This window comes from Salvelinus sp. IW2-2015, linkage group LG18 (genome assembly GCF_002910315.2).
Source record: "Salvelinus sp. IW2-2015 linkage group LG18, ASM291031v2, whole genome shotgun sequence".
In the NCBI taxonomy this organism is placed as follows: Eukaryota; Metazoa; Chordata; class Actinopteri; order Salmoniformes; family Salmonidae; genus Salvelinus; species Salvelinus sp. IW2-2015.
Window position 1 is genome coordinate 19,260,181 of NC_036858.1, and position 5,784 is coordinate 19,265,964.

Consider the following 5,784-nt stretch of genomic DNA (forward strand, 5'->3'; position numbering starts at 1 on the left):
TGCCAGGTCCTTGCAGTCCCAAGATAGAAGGTTGGGGGGGAATTTCGGCAAGCAAGAAAATGGCCTTGCCGAAATCCTACCCCTTCTAATTTCCTTAATTTTGTGGCTAGTCAAATACTTTCTGTGGCACACATCAGAGTCAAATACTTTCTATAGAACAAACTTCAGATCAGGATTGGCAACTGAAATGAATAATTAATGTATGTGTGTTATATTAAACATAGAGGGAGTAAAATGTAGGCAAGCATTTCTGAACAACTACTAGTTGAATAAGACATGGGAGAGATGACGAATTTTGGCAAAGAGATTTATTTATAGACTAATACACTTGAAACAAATAGCCAAACCGAAAACTGCACACACATTACTAGCGCCTCCCCGGCGATCAAACCGACAAAAAAATCTAATGAAACGCAGTTTAACGTGATCAGAAATCTCAACTAGCAAGCAAGTCGCAGCAATGAAGAATTTAGTGCGTGCGCGTTCAAGCAAGTCGCAGCAATGAAGAATTTAGTGCGTGCGCATTCGCGCGAAGGAGGGGGAGGGAATTCTGGCAGGGGGGAGCTTTTCGGCACAGCATCGGTATTGGCAACGTCAAACCGAAGAGGAAAATTAGCAAACAGGTGAGTTTATATTAATATTGGACAGTTAACGTTTGCATGTTGATTGAGTCTTACTTATTAGCGAGTTCTAATGAAGAAGATGAAGACATCTATGAAGATGTCGTGCAATTCAGTTTAGATAACGTTAGTCTAGGTTATGTTAACGCGCTGCTTGACAAGTGCATGTTTTGACCGCGTGTACCGTACGGCGACGGCATGGATTTAACGTTATGCCAAGGGTGCACGCGCTGAAGAGATGCAGCAGAAAGTATATATATATATATTTTTTTTATTAACAAATATCAACAAACAAAAGAGGAATAGTCACATGCAAACAAGCATACAAACAAACTATTTACATTGCCAGGAATCCTAAACAAACAAATCTATTCATTAATAATACAAGTTTTAATTGTCTTTTTGTTTTTTATTTTAGTTAAAGTGTGCCATATTGTTTAAACTCATTATAAGTGAAAAAAAGTTAGGTTTTGAATTAGACCATTTGCATTTGTGAATATGAAATTTACCTAGTATTAATAGCAGTTGAATTAAATATACTACATCTTTATCTATGTCAGAATTTCTGAAATAAATCATTATATCAAAACCATTAAATAGTACAACCGGTCCTATTTTTATTTTTTTTTAACAAAATTCTGTATGTCAATCCAAAGAATTCTGTTTTGGAATTCTTTCTAAAACATGTTTCACAGGATAAATTCTATGTAACATTTTAAATGAAACTTCCTTTACTTTGTTACTGATACCATATTTGTTAGCAATTTTCCATGCTTTCCCCCATTGTATATCACCATAGATATTTGACCAACAGAATCTTGCAGAGGAATTGTAGTACACAAACAATATTCCTAATCTGTTTATTACACATTTTTTCTTTGATGTTACTATTGCCAATGAATATATTTTCATGATAAATCTATGTTACTTACATCAACCACAGAGGAATTTAAAAGAGATACAACGCCCCTTGGAATCGCATCAAAAACTATTGCATATCTTTCGGGGTTATTGGAATTTTAAACTTTCAAGAAATTCCCCATATGAGAGTAGATATCCATCTCATTCAGTAACTGACCAACCAAAATAATTTTCTCTCAAACCAGTTATGGGAAAAAAGAGACTTATTTTTTAAATCGTATATCTTTGTTGTTCCATAAAAAGTATCTGTGAGGGGAAAAATTGTGTATCCGCTAACATCCAAGCTAAAATTACCTGCTTATGGAATTTGGCCAACTTTACAGGGATTTTATCAACATCAAAATTACATCGAAGCAAAAATTCTAAACCACCAAACGAGTCAAATAAATACTTAGGGAAGACATTCCAAATACTGTTCTGGTTCTTAACATACTTCAGAATCCAATTTATTTTTAAAAGTATTATTTAGAGTATTGAAATCTAAAACCTCAAGACCTTGTTCTTGGGAATTAGTGGAAAATATCTTTTGGTAGATAGTGAGGTTTGTTCCTCAGAAAATTATAAAATCTAATCTAAGTCCTGTACAATTTTAGGGGGTAAGTCAAGTGATAACGAGACATAAACCGATCTGGATAACCTTCAGCTTTGGATAATAAAACCCGACCGTATAACAAAATATCTCTCATCAACCAGAGTTCAATTTCTTCTTTGTTTTCTCAATAATTGGGTTAAAGTTCAATTCACTCCTTTGTTTTCATCCTTGCATATAACAATTCCAAGATAAGTAACCTTATCTTTAATTGGGATACCATATACTTCCTGTAAAACACAATCCTTGAGTGGAATAAGACTGACTTATTGATATTAATTTTCAAACCCGAAACTAAGGAAAAGTCTTCAATACAGGAAACTGCTTTAGAAACCTCATTCCTGTATCATCAGCCAGTTGACATAGTTTCAATTCATTGCCAAGTGCTGAACACCTTGAAAATTCCCTTTCTTGATAGGAAGAGCCTTAATTTGAGTAACAAATAAAAATGGTCTAATTGGGCAGCCCCTGCATAATGCCACGGCCAATATCAAATCTTTGGGATGTCCCGTGATGAAAATTTTACAGAGCTAGTACAAGCACTATATCAAGTTTGGACTGCTCACCAAACCCCAAAAACATATTGCTTTGAACATAAACTCATGTTCTACAGTGTCAAAAGCTTTATAAAAATCAACAAACATAAGAAAACTATCATCAAGGATGAGGTCATTATAGTCAATCATAATCTAAGATCAACCTGATGTTATTACTAATGTGTCGACCATACATAAAACCAGATTGTTCTTTATCAATTATATGATGCAAGCCTTGTTCAACCCTCTTAGCAAATACAAGGGCAAATAATTTCCCATCATTATTCAACGGCTAATGGGTCTCCAGTTGTCTATATAAAGAGTATCCTTATTAGGCTTGGGAATCAAGTAATTACACCTTGCTTTAAGGAAGCCGGTAACTCCCCCTTTTCTATTGATTCTTGAAAAATAGCAAGAATGAAAGTAATCAATTTATCATTGAATGCTTTATAAAATTCGCTTATTAAATCATCATTTCCAGGGGACCTATTGTCCTTAAGGCTTTTAATACAGTCTTATCTCAATTGCAGATATCTCATCACAAAAATCCCTGAAATCATTATCTATCTTCTTAGCAATGTTTGCCATTGTCTAGAAAAGATCCATATTGGAAGTTGGCTGGGCTGATGTATACAGATTCTGATAAACTGGGCAACATGCTGAGAGATTTCTTTTGGATTTTCATTGGGAGTATTATTAATCATTAATGTACAGCAGAAAGTAGTTGGTGCCATTGGTGTTAACAGTAGTGATGGGCATTCCGTCTTTTCAGTGAGCCGGCTCGTTCGGTTCAGCTCACCCAAAAAGAGACGGCTCTTTTGGCTCCCAAACGGCTCTTAAAAAAAATATGTTTTTATTTTTTAGTCAAACAGTTTGCGATAGTTTGACTATGATTGGTGTTAAAACAATTCAAATTAAATTATTAAATTAAATCATACTTTACCTTTAACCACAATGTATTTAAAAATGCATTGGTTTGTTATGAAAAAGAATGTTATTAAACATTTGCATTTAAAGTATAACTTTTTAATGTATATTAACAAAGTGCATATAATCTAACCATTCAAAACGAATACAATCTGAACAACATAAAAGAATATTCACATATCAAAGAAAAATAAAAATGTGCAAAACGCACATCCCACTTAAAACCATTAAACTGGTCCCTCTTTTCCCGCTCTTCTTTATTGCATGTATAACCAGCAGCACACAGCAATGCTGACCATATTTTGCTTTTATGAGAGATTTGCATTCAGAAATGCAAGCTGCCTCACTTTTGAGGGGCTGATGCGGTTTCTTCTCTCAGTAGTTCTTTTTCCCGTTTTCGAGGAGACCCTCAGAGGGAACGGATGTGGCCACTATGCAGAGTCTCCCTAGCACTGCTAGTGCTTCTCCATTTGATCCSTCTTCTTCCTGTTGCCCTGGTGCCTGAGCCAGCTGGCTGCTGGGGCTATCCCTCCCTGCTGCTGAGGTTAATCTTTGAAGAGCCTCATCAATCGCTCTGGCATCACTGAAGGCTAACTTCTTAAACCTGGGGTGGAATAAGTGAAAGGGATTTCTTGCTTGGAATTGTGTACATTGGATTTAGACTATTGCTATAATTTCTTAAACCTCTGTCCTCCACACTCGAAAATGGCTAGAAATCAGTGGCAATCATTTTAGCCAACGCGATACCAATTTGGCCTTGTTTTGCTACAGACATAGACTTTGGCATAAACTGGTCCATAGAAGACTAAGTAGCTGTGGGTGGCGGAGTAGGCCTACTTGACTGAGTGGATACATCTCCACATGTGGAGGTGCTGGTTCCACCACTATCACTAGCAGGCCCGCTAGTTTCTTAAAGCTCCACTACAGCTAGCTTCACAGTTGGGTGCACAGTTCACATATTTTTATTTGATTTATTTCATCTTTATTTAACCGGTAGGCTAGTTGAGAACAAGTTCTCATTTGCAACTGCGACCTGGCCAAGATGAAGCAAAGCAGTTTGACACATACAACAACACAGAGTTACACATGGAATAAACAAACATACAATCAATAATACAGTAGAAAAGGTCTACATACAGTGTGTGCAAATGAGGTAGGATAAGAGAAGTATGGCAATAAATAGGTCATGGTGGCGAAGTAATTACAATATACCAATTAAACACTGGAATGTGCAGAAGATGAATGTGCAAGTAGAGATACTGGGGTGCAAAGGAGCAAGATAAATAAATAAACACAGTATGGGGATGAGGTAGATTGGATGGGCTATTTACAGATGAGCTATGTACAGGTGCAGTGATCTGTGAGCTGCTCTGACAGCTGGTGCTTAAAGCTAGTGAGGGAGGTAAGAGTCTCCAGCTTTAGTGATTTTTGCAGTTCGTTCCAGTCATTGGCAGCAGAGAACTGGAAGGAAAGGSGGCCAAAGGAAGAATTGGCTTTGGGTGTGACCAGTGAGATTTACCTGCTGGAGCGCGTGCTATGGGTGGGTGCTGCTATGGTGACCAGTGAGCTGAAGAGGCTGAGATAAGCGGGCTTTACCTAGCAAGACTTGTAGAATGACCTGAGCAGTGGGATTGGCCGACGAGCTAGAAGCGAGGGCCAGCCAACGAGAGGTACAGGTCGCAGTGGTGGGTAGTATATGGCGCTTTGGTGAACAAAAACGATGGCACTGTGATAACTCATAACCAATTATGTGGAATGTAGTGCTTGAGGTCTATTTTGTAAATGACATCACCGAAGGTCAAGGATCGGTAGGATGGTCAGTTTTACGAGGGTATGTTTGGCCAGCATGGGTGAAGGCATGGCTTGTTGCGAAATAGGAAGCCGAATTCTAGATTAATTGACATTTAATTGAAATGTTTAATGTGAGTCTGGAAGGAGAGTTTACAGTCCAACCAGACACCTAGGTATTTGTAGTTGTCCACGTATTCTAAGTCAGAGCCGTCCAAAGTAGTGATGCTGGACGGGCTGGCAGCGATCGGTTGAAGAGGCAGCATTTAGTTTTTACTTGCATTTAAGAGCAGTTGGAGCCACGGAAAGGAGAGTTGTATGGCATTGAAAGCTTGTCTGGAGGTTAGTTAACCACAGTAAAGAAGGGCCAGAGATATACAGAATAGTGTTCTGCGTAGAGGTG

At 37.7% G+C, this 5,784-nt stretch overlaps 1 long non-coding RNA gene across 1 annotated transcript in view; it reads left to right on the forward strand.

The window, feature by feature from the left end:
- Window positions 1–543: 543 nt before the first annotated feature.
- The window catches only part of LOC111978742 (uncharacterized), a 7,992-nt gene continuing 2,751 nt past the window's right edge, over window positions 544–5,784 (forward strand). Inside the window, exon 1 of the long non-coding RNA XR_002879214.2 lies at window positions 544–623. This is a non-coding gene — a long non-coding RNA (uncharacterized lncRNA). The remainder of the gene's footprint in view (window positions 624–5,784) is intronic.